The sequence below is a fragment of the Anas acuta genome, chromosome 2 (assembly GCF_963932015.1).
Source record: "Anas acuta chromosome 2, bAnaAcu1.1, whole genome shotgun sequence".
Classification (NCBI taxonomy): domain Eukaryota; kingdom Metazoa; phylum Chordata; class Aves; order Anseriformes; family Anatidae; genus Anas; species Anas acuta.
Window position 1 is genome coordinate 14898212 of NC_088980.1, and position 11989 is coordinate 14910200.

Sequence of the window (11989 nt, forward strand, 5' to 3'; positions counted from 1 at the left end):
CCCTGAGGAGAGTGTCATCAGGATACGGGCACCCTCTGTGCTCTGACCAAAACTGGGCACATGTGAGGAAGCCCCCTTGACACCCACTGGGTATTTTGAGCTCTGATGCGAGTCCTTAACAGGAATGTTGACATGGTGAAAAATGGGAGAGGGCAGATTTATGAATAAAGTAATATTTACAGTGCCAATAGTGATACTCTGTTTCTCCCATTAGCATTGAAGCTGTAGAGGGAGATTTTCTCCCTCTTCCCTTCATTCCTCCTTTTGTTGGATACTGCAGGAATGTCAATCATAATTCTGTATATGCATGACATCAGGCTGTTGCCATGGCAATAATAGTGTCAAATTATTCACTGTGACTTTAGTGTGGGATCTCAAGGGGAAGAGTAGCAGGAGACGCAAGGTGGACAGGCAGCTTTTGGTGCCCAAATAAACCAAAGGCATGATTTTGCAAAGGACCTAAACTGCAGTGGCTTGCATTTGAGAGAGAGAAAATAATGCTATTTGCAGTTTTACAGGCCTTGCTGTCTCATCTCCTGCCTCTGCTCCTAGTATTCAATAGCTTGATGCTTCTATGGAGTTATTTGGACAGGCAAATAATTGCAAGCACTAAAAAATGCATCCACAGGAAAGGAAAACAGGTTGAAGTCCTTTTCAAAATAAGGTCTTTGATAAACTGTTGTTGGAAAAAGGGTATGTGTTTGAAAAAGTACGAAGTATGGGATGTTTTAGGTGTGAGGATGGCATATGTTAAAGTTTACCCTTGTATGAAACTCCTCTTCAAGGTGTTAACAATTTGCCATAATTAGATGTGTTCATGAAAGAAGTCAGATGTTCTCTTTGGGCCATGTCTGTGTTATGTTAGCAAAGAATAAGGTCTTTTTCTGGCTTCGTCATCCTGTCTTCTTCCTGACATAGCGTAGACAGGATTTCTAATATTAACTCCCATAAGTTGCAAAGGGCGATAAGGAAGTGGGAGGGAGACGTTTTAATAGAAAATGACCTTTAGTTCTGCATAGTGAATAGATCCAAAAGTTAATTGAGCTAACTGCATTACTGCAGTAATTTGTTTGTGGACGTATTACCATTATGAAATTAACTCTGTGACATTAGTGTGTTTAAGAATGGTCACAGGACAGACTGTAAGAGAGCTTACAACATCGAGGAGTGGGTGTAGAGCTTGCACATTTTTTTCTCCTGAAACCCTGAAAAATCCATCCACAAAGCCTGTTGGTATTTTATCAAAATAATTTGTTAATGCTATTGAAATTTCATGGGAAAGTTTAAAATTATTCATGTAGAAGACTGCTGCCTTTCTAAAAAAGCCTACTTCCCTTCTTGTTACAGGGCCTCCTTGGAAACAAGACTGCAGCCTTAGTGAATTATTGCATGGGCCAGATATTTTAATATATGTCTTGGAGAACTCTGCCATCAAAAACAGCAAAAAATGGCAGAGAGCCCAGATGAACATGGTTGGAAAGTACAATTGCCATTTATTGCTGGCAAACAGTGGGAGGAACAACAAAACAAAATTTAAACCCAACATGATTGTGGATGTATGGCCTGTCTTTCAAAGCTGTGCTGATGTTTTGCTCACATTCAAGCTGTTTATGAGTGTCTGTAACATTACATTTCTCTGTGCTGGGTATGTTGAGAAAGGAAAGGAAGAAACATTGGCCAGACAAGGAAGAGATGCGCCAGATTAGCAGTGTTGGCTAAACACAGGATATTCTTGAGTAATTCAAACCTTTGAACTTGCGCTGTTGAGACTTAAAGTGAATTTGGCTATTGCATGTCCTGGCTTGCAAGTCTATTTTCAAAATATTTCCTAATTCTATTTGTTCTGCCTGACTGTTTCTACATCTTCTCTCCTGAGTCCTCAGTCTGGTTCATAGGAGTTGTGAGGAATCTGTCAGGAATGCAAATGTAGAAAAAAAACCTCATCTGTTCCTTGAGCTGCTGTTGTGCCACCACACCCTGGCCATCCAGACCTACTATAAAGGTCAGCCCTGACTTGGCAGAGGAAGAGCAAGGGTCAGAAGTCCAGGATGGGGAACTGACTTCGTGCAAGTGGGTTGTGTGCATGTGTGTGTACATGTGGGATAGTGAAAGAGGCACAGATTGGATTCATTTGCCTATAATTCACGTCCAGCTTGAAACCCTCTTCAAATATCTTGTAGCATTTCTTCAGAGCTCTTTCCATCTGTGCAGAAACCAAGATGATGATTTGGTGCACATGGTTATTGTTTCATGCCCTCTCGTACATATTTTCTATTTTGTATCACTATCACACTCTCTTTTACATCTGCTGATTAATTCTGTTGCTTTTATTTGTTTCTCCAGTTGGTGTGGAATTCATTCATATCCTGGTCTGCTTCTTGCTAGTGATTGATATTTATTCCAGCATTTCAAACTTATCTTAATATTTTCTGTCCTCAAGAGCAGTGTTATCTTTTGTAATTTACACTTTAATCACATTTTAAAAATTGAGACTGGAAGCTTGAGCTGGGATTACACAGAAACAAACTAAAGAATATGGCTCTCATTGCTATTCTGTGTGCAGTGCACACTTCCAGGCACTTGCAGGAACCACACAGAGTACTGTCTGAATGAGATGAAGAAAAGCATCAAGCCCAGGAGCTTTGGAGAAAAAAAAAAAAAAAAAAAAAAAAAAAAGAAATTTTTTGAAAATGTTTATGCCCAGTACACCTACTGTGAAAAAAATAATTCCTTAGAAATATCAACGTTTGTCTGAATAGCTGATGGTTTCAGGGTTCAGACTTGACTGGTTTAGACAGAGGACTGGAAAAGGAAGCTGCTTGTGCCAATCTAAAGGACACCAGAACCCTCTTACCCTTGTAAATTAGCTCCTGAAATGCCATTTCCAGCTGCACATTTTACAGTAGCCAAGATGGGAATGGGCTTACCTTCATGCACTGAGCTAAAAACTGCAGTGACATCTGTCAGAGAAGGAGGGGTGGCAGCCATGGGTGATAATAGCTTTGGTAGTCTGATTTTAATCTGCTTGTTTGTTTGTTCAAGTAATCTTTGTTTGTGTTAGGAAAATAAGAAAAGAAATGAAGGCTGAGGAAGAGGATTAAAATGTGAACAAGAGAGTTCTCTGTTCCCCTTTCACCATAAACTGTCACCAGCGCAGCCACTGGTGGTTTCTTGCCTTCTTTTTCTTTGTGACTGAAAGGCACAGAAAAGGAGAAACTATCTGACAGTAACCTCATCACAAAAGTCATGTCCTTCCTAGAGATACACTCTGCTGTGTTACTTGTACAATATGAATTAACAACGCAACAAGCAGAAAGACATACTAAACCTCCTTTCTTTCCTCTGTGGGTTTCCCTGGGGTGAGTATAGATTGTCACTCCTTAGAACTGTGGGCTGTGCTTTGTTTTTATCTTATATATAACAGAATATTGTCCTTGGCAGTAACAGCTAGTAAATGTTTGTTCTGAGCATGAAGGGAGCTTTGTCTGACATTAGTTTGTATATATTTTTGCAATAGGTGTTGCATGGTAGACTGTCCGATTCTAGATGTATTCCTAGTTCTAGTGATAGTCTCATTTGAAAATACAGAGCATATTGCTGGAACCAGTCATAGCTTGGGAACGGCTACCCTGTCAGTTAAAATGAGTTCATCAGGTCTCTCCATGTAACTGAGGGTGCTACCCTTTTACAGGTTTTGTAGGGGGAGGGGGAGAGAGAGAGAGAGATGTCTTCCTCCTGGGATTAGGAAACACATTCCTGTGGTCACAGTTTGAAACTGAAGAATTATCTATAGCAATTTAAAGAGATTTCAAGGAGCTGCAGCCTTTTGCCAGAATCCCAGAACAGTTATCACCTTAGTGTTCAGCTAGCTGGAGAAGACATTAGTTTCATTGCTTCACCGATGTAATTCTTATTCCCACTTAGAACTTGCTAAAGACAGAGACCCCATTCAGGGTATGCATCAGATTTTATATCTTCCTTAGGGGCAAGTGCAAAGCTTCGTAATACTTCAGCTGTAGCCAGGTTATTAAAAGCCAGTGGGCTCTGAGGAGCAGGAATGTCTTGCCTAAAATTTCATGTCTAATGATGAAGTACAGTTTGTTTCATTCTGCCAACCATCTGTTGGTTCCTGTCCATGACACACAACTTCAGTTTTCTCAGTGTATGGTACATTCAGGCTCTGCTCTGTCGTCCAACCCAAACTGCAAGAACCATTTTAATAAAAAAGTGTTTATAAATAATATTGAAGAAAAATTATTAATACCCAATCAGTCATTTTGTGGGTAACTATGGGCTGTAAAGGAACAGAAATTTATGCTACAGAAATGATTACTCAGGAAGATTTAAGTCTAAGAAATCTTTTTTCTCTTTAGGTTCCAAAACTCAACAAGGGTTAATCTAATCAACTGCAGCATAACAAGGACTGGAAATGGCAATGTCTAGTTTTAGTGCCTGCAAAAATCTGTTTTGTAATCTCGACCAAGTTCATTGTAATTTCACCTACATTGTTCCTTACTCTAAGAACTGTATAAAATCATATTAAAAACAGAAGCAACTAAATTACACAACCTGTTGTTTCCCATAAGCTCAGTTAATACTACATCCAACAAGGTAGAATATTTACATTATGATTGTGAAATAATTTGTGTTTTAATATTCCCTTCTTTATTTAAAATATTGCTCACACAATTTTTGCAAATAGTAGCATACATAATTTTACGATTGTTCATTCTTGTTTTTTTTTTTTAAAGTCAGTTTGTATGAATAATTTTCTCATCTTTATGCAGAATTTTTCCACATTTTTGTTGACTAAAATATTGCTAATCTAATTTCCTATTAAAAAATTCATTTCCAGCATTGCAGAGCTGAAAGGTGCTACCAAGCATTTAGTCTTCAATTTACATACAACAAACCCTGTAATCTGATGGGGGATTTCACACAAGGATGGCTGCATGCAATTACATGGGCAAAGAAAAAAAATTGTCCAAGACTCTGTTCTACAGTAATTTCATCTGTTGGTCTCCCATTGAGAGTTCTCCTATTGCTAAATTGCTTATTGATGTGGACTTAAAAGTAGAAAAATCTACACAATGTTGTCATACTAGGTTTTCAATGCTGTTTGCATTTTTTTTTTCCTTTTTAATTATAATTTGGGTTTGTTAGAAAGGGATGAAGTAAACAGATTGGAATAATTCATTTGAGTTAACACTCATTGACAAGAAAACATTAAGCATTCTCCAGATGAAGCACCAGTCATGAAAGACAGAAGGATAATCCTAACATTACAACTCAAGTAAATTAGTTTTCTGATATATATTCCAGCATTGCATGAAGCTGTACCAATTCTTAATACTCGCATAATGCACTTTTAAACGATGCCAGAAATCATCATTACAACAGAGAGAGGGCTCACTGTTTGTGTTTATTAATGTGGGAATGTTGGAAGAGTATTAGATATTAAATTAGATATTAAATGTCACAGTCTAGCATGATTGGAGATAAACAACTGTAAAACTGATTGAGAAGATTTGGGCAGATAAATACAAATGGAAAAACAGACCTCCATGCTACTGTGGTGGAAACATGCCTCAATGTTATGCCCCTGCCATGACACAACAAGCGCAACCCAATGGACCAGACCCTTTAGGAAGGTGATGAGTGAAGGCTGAAGGCATGGGACTGGAGCAAGCATGAGCCTGAAATAAATTCTCTGCTTTGAATATGGGGAATCATTTGTACTTTAGCTGGCTCATGTCAGTCTTGCTTTTGAAGACTGGCCCAATTCATCTGTGTTTGCCCTTAGGTGGACAACTGAGGTGGTGGTTTTATTTATTACTGGGAGGCTGGATACAAGGTTCTGTCCCTTCACACTGTGCCAACAAGCCCATTGTAGTTGCTGCTTAGAAGCTTTGACTCAAAGCTGGTAAATCAGTTTGTGAATGCCAGACCTTCTTCCCCACAGTGGGTGGGAGGAAAGCAGGGCAGAGAACTGGCCCCTAACAAACAGTAGCTTTGCATGCCAGGGGTGTTGGGGGTGTCCCGTGGTTGGCCACAAATGATCCAGGCTGATTTTTCTTTCCCTGAGGTGAGGTGAGGCAGAGAGTAGAAGTAGCAGATTTTTTTTTTTTTTCAAAAGCTTGACTGTTTTTGTTTTTTCCTTGTTTATTTTTTCTAAGAAAGCCACGTTAAGCTACTTGAATGTATTACCTTGTACTCCTATTAGTAGGCTGCTATTGCCACAGCAGAAGATACTGCAACAACATTAATTTAACCTGTTAAATTTCTTCTGAATTAGCTGGTATCCTGTGAATTCTTCCTCTACTGCAGAAGGATTGGGATGCAGTATTCAACCTGGGAAGGCGAGCCTGAAAAACTGCTTTGGCACTCAGAAAAAGAAATAAAAGAAAACAAAACAAAAGAAAAAATAAAAATAATAATAAAAAAAGAATGTACGTTACAGAGCAGCTGATCGATCTCCTATACCACGTGCATTCTTCTAGTCCACACTAGACCATAAACGAAATGTGGTTAAGGGTTTATCTCCCTATAAATATCATGTGTATTTATTAAATGGTGAGTGATTTGCATTATTATGACATTTGATCGGTGGTATTCAAATCCAGCTGGTAAGGTTTCAGTGAGGAGCTCGGAGAGCAGCAACAGTTTCTCTATTGTCTTCAGTTGGCGTTGTGAGGCAGCAATGGGAGCAACAGCCAGCAGTGCAGTAATCTAATACAGAATACACGCTGCTCCTTTTGTTAAACATCTTTTCCTAAAAATGCTGGCAAGTACACATTGTTTCCTTATCATTTTTTTTCCTCTTGAGAGATTTCAATTCCATTTACCCCACAGGCCCAAATCCTTCCTGAACACATGAGTTCGACAGCAAGGAGGATTACTAGAAATAGCGCAGACAATGACCAAAAGCCGTCTTGCACGGCTTTTCTTTCCAGCCAGCCACCCACCTTTCATTATCAAGGGGATGAATACCATATCTGACTGCATAATCAAAATCCAGTGACCTGTCAGAGCAGGCAGTAAAATAAAGCTCTCTTGCTGTTTCCCTTTGACTAGGCTTCAGTTCTGGAACCCTTTTAACCCAATTTTTCTGACATATTGTAACTTGTAGGCATTTAAGGATGCAACCACTGAGCTAATATATTATAGAGTGTGTCTTTATAATATATATGGTATATTTAGAGTCCTGATTCCTGGTAAAATTGGAGCACCCTGATGCCAAAATAATAGCCTTTAATTAAAAGAGCTACAGCAAAGAGAACTAAAAGCACATTGAACAATAGAAATCCCTGACCAGTTTTTCCAGCAATTTTTCTGCCTGTGATATTTGCCAGCACATTCCTGACAAATGTCTAAAGTAAAAATGAATGCTCATGTGGATCTTGAATGCCATTCAACATATGGGAAGAACTGCTTACTTTTCTTCAAACACAGTTCCATGTCACCATCAATGAAAAAAGCTTTTTTTTTTTTTTTTTTTTTTTTTTTAACTACTTCATTACATTGCGCTTAGTGTATAAATTCTGGGCAGAAGTTCAGAGAAGGTTATACAAGATGCCAAAGGGCCATATTCTCCTGTTGCAAAGTCTAATATTAAACTCTGTACCTGAGAACCAGCTCTAGATTTTGTAGGGAATTGGGGAAAAGGACAAATTCTAAAATGTTTTTCTGTACAGTGTATTTGACTTGTTTACTCTTAACTAATTCAAAGAAACAGGAAAGGTCAACACAGGCATAATACTCTTTTTGGTGGAATGGTGATGGAAAGTGAAAGGCCTGATTTCATACCTCCAGTATAGCCATGCCACCAAAGGGGGTCTCAGAGTGAGTGCCTGGGTAAGCCCCACACCTCCCTCAGGTCTTTTTGTCTCTGGAGCTAGAAGGTAGACAAGTTTTCACAAGAACTCCTCTAAAGGTCTTCTCAGAAAGTCACAGTACATTGCTCCTCGTGGTTATTCCAAAGTTATAGTTTTCAGACTAAGTGTTTGGCTGCCTGTTTTAACAATAGCTTGTCTGAATTTTTAGAGGGAACAACAGGGGAAAAACTTCTGGGTTTCCTTTTTATTTTTTTCCCTTCCTTTCCTTTCACAAAGATGTTAGGTTAGCCATTTTGCCCAAAGAGGATGAAAAACAGTTCCTTCTGTAACACAGATTCTCTGAAAATGAGAAATATTGTTTGTCCTGTTCATTAGGAAAATGTGCAAACTACTGAAGTCAGCCTATGAGCCATGGTACCATATCCAACATCAAGCAGCAGACTGCCTGATTGCATTGTGTTAACACTAGACCCAGATCTGTCTAATAGCACTTGACAAACTGTGTCTTGGCATCAAGCCCTGGTGCCTTAAGTTATCTTTTTTTTTTTTTTTTAACTCTTAACTGAATGAAAATTTTAATTTTTTAATATTGGTAGCCTTCTAACTGGCTGATTTTCTGAGCATTTTTAGAGCTTTGCTCTTGTGCAAGTAGACTTTTACAGACTAGGCCTTCACAGCCAGAGATGCATTTCTGTACTTAGTGTGCAAAAGTGAAGAAATATTTCTGAGACATCTATTTTGTATGACAGAGAAGAAGTATCATAACCTAGTGGAAGATATTAATTTTTAATATTTTATTTCAAATTTTAAGGTGTGCAGTTGCTGGATAATGAAAAATACTTGGAAGTAAGCATCTGGGGAGAAATGTACATGAATCAGAAGGATGCTTGTTTTTTATTTTCACTTACTATGATCTTCAGAAAATGCTGACTGCAGTCAGCAATGTTGGCAACAGTCCTTCTTCATAGAACTCTTCAAGTATTGCAATACCTCATTGCCCACAACAGCCAGCCAGGCTTTTAATAAATTAGCCCTGAATATATAGATTCTGGAGAGATATTCTGAGGTCAGAAGAGACCATTATAATGATCTGGCATATTACCTAACTTCCCTTTAACACTGACTGTGGAATTTCACTCAATAATTCCTACATCAGACTCAGTAACTTGTGGCTGAAATAAAGAAAAACTTTCAGAAATACATCCAGTTTGTATTTAAGATGATAAAGGATGGAGAATTTACCACATCCTTTGGCAATCTCCTTCAGTTTTTAATTGCTTGCACTGATAAAAATTTATGTTATCTTCAGCCTGAAGTTTTCTAACTCATCTCTGATGATCTTGTTATGCCTTTTTGTGTGCTGAGTTATAAAGCGATGTTACATAGATGTGATTTCACACACTGAGCATACCATGCCTCACTAAGAGCTGGGGGCCAAACAAGAAACTTGATCTTCAGAAATTCAGAGCAAGGAAAACAGAAAGATCAAGACCAAGACTGGGTGAAACCCAAGGCTGTCTTACGTACTGCATTTCCATCTGCAAACAGGACACATTCAAAAGTAGAGATCAGTTTTTAAAACATGACCTGTAAATATCACAATTTCAAGTTAGAAACCCATTTTCCAGACAATGCCTGCTGTCAGGTTAACTTTCCCTTATTGCTTCAGTATCTCCTCTTTAATGTTTTGGTTGTTATTGTTGTTGATGATGATGTTGTTCGTTTGTTTTGATGTTTCCGTAACTAAAACAGGGCTTGTGTTACAGAGTTGTTTTGCAGATTATTAGCAGATAATTCTTAATGTTACTTCTGTTTGGTAAAAAATCATATTGCTTTGTCATCTTGAACCTACAAACCTCTCATAAGGGACTTTAGTCTTATTCCTGCTATTGAACAGAGGGCATTTTCATATCCTTCTGTTGTCAAATCAGAGGTTATGACTGAAGCTGTTTTCAAGGAAAGGTATGCATTTGAAAACTGAAAATTTAAATTTGATTTGAAAAGCTAAGATAAATATTTTCTATTCTAACAGATTTTTATTTTTTGTAGCAAGATGAGAGATTTTTATTTTTATTTGATTTTTATTTTTTGTAACAAAAAGGAGAACAGGAAATTCAGCTTCAAGATAAATCAAACACAGTATTCCAAATCTGTCTCTATTTTTTGTTTGTTTTTTAACTTTTTTTTCCCCTCTACTTTTATCTCTAAACACAAAGGGATATATGCTATTGCAGTGATAAAACTGAGCAACTCGGTGTTCAGTCGTGCCAAGGAGAGAATATGATACTTTACGTGAACATGTCAAGGTAATGTCAATTAAAAAAAAAAAATAGGCACAGATTGACTTTTTAAATCTTTCACAAAGATCTTATCTATTCATAACCCAAATCAAAGCAACTCTGATTGCTCTATCAAGTCTAATATATAATTAAGGCAATTCAGTCCTAAGGTTTGGGGTTATCGCAGCTCTTTTGATTTGAGTTGCTGATTGTCTTAGTGAAAGAGCTGGTTGGGAATTTTTTGACAGAGAGGTTTTCATCTTAAAGAAAAAAATCTGTCAAAAGCAAAACTTATTAGTGAGTAAAAAGCATGCAGAATAATCAATAGCCCAGGAGTTATTACACTTGCAAGCGTGTAGTGATGCAAGTCCTTCCTCTCAGCCAGGTAAATGCACAAGCCACTGGGCTGAAAGCTATTTTATACTGCATCTCAGATCCTCTTTCCTGTTGTCCTCATGTAAGTTGTATTGAAATAAGTGCCCTAACTACTGGACTGTATATTCAGTCCCTCTTTCTCTCTGGCAGGTTTTGATTTGGCCTTGATACAGTAGTGAGAAAGCATGGAAACGCTAAGAAACGCTCTCCTACATTGTACATCTGAGCTTTGAGATCTTTGTCAACTGGCCTGCCATGAAGTCTGACCTGTGCAGTCTTTTGGATGTTCATTACACCAAACACCTGGAGCGTACATGAATTTCAACTTTTGTGTAATACCCGTCAGATTGAAGGGCCATGAACAGGATTACACTTTTGTGCATTTATAACCACCTCCATAAACCGAGGTGTGAGCAGCAGGCTGATTTTGATACTATTTAATGGTAAGGTTACAGAACTTTTTGAAGAAGGGACTGTGCTTTTGCTTGTCTGTACATATACAGACTGCACATAATGCTGCATGTTAGCAGAATACAGCTAGCCTGAAAGGTGTTAGTGGCTGCCAACAGGGATGTCCTGGCTCCAAAGAAAATAACAAACCTCGTTAAAAATAATGGGTGTGCCAAATAATCGGCCAGGCTCAACGAACAAAGCAATCAAGCCCCTTTATGAGGTAAAAGCAGCTGGTGGCTGAGGAAATACCAGCGGCTCTTGGATGTAGTTTTACAACATGGGAGCTTCAGCAGCAAGGAGCTGAAGGAGTTCCTTCCTGCCTTTCTTCCTGGCCTTCCTCCAGCATCTTGCCCACAGACTGCTGCCCCTCAGCACAGTCTGCTCCTGGTGAGCTCAGCTGGATGTAAACGGGGGAAGAAAAGGGGCTAGGGATGGCTAGGTACAATGTGAACTCCCAAAGCTGTGGCTGCTACCCAAAAACCAACAACTGAAACAACACTGAAACTGCAAACGTATATTGTTTCACTGATTCATGGATGAAACTAATTTGTGAATAAAACCAAAATAATATAGTTTCCATATTTACTTTAGAATAAGAAATTAGTGCCTCTTAACATATTCTACTGAATGTAAGACTTAAAAAATTCCTACCCCAGCCATGCTGCTTGCTAGGATGCAAGTTTTCAACATGTGCACTCCACTCAGGGTGGAATTTACTTTATCTAACTCGGACTGACAAAAAGTGAAGTGTCTAAGATAAGTTACTCATATAGACATATTTTTGAGTCAGCTGAAAGGGAACCACCTACACGAAGCAATCCTGCCTATCCTGAAAAAGGACTCAAAACCAGCAGCTGAGCCTGGCCCTATGCTTTAAAGAAAGCCCAGATGATTGGCAGCTGATTTTTAAAGTGCTGAAGTAAGTATGATGAATTCCACCCTGAAAATCAAAATCTTATCCCACTGAAGTTTAAAACAAGACTTTTTGAGATATTTCAATTCTTATCTTTTTAAAGGAAAGCACAGTAAAGTCCAAAAAGAGCTCAG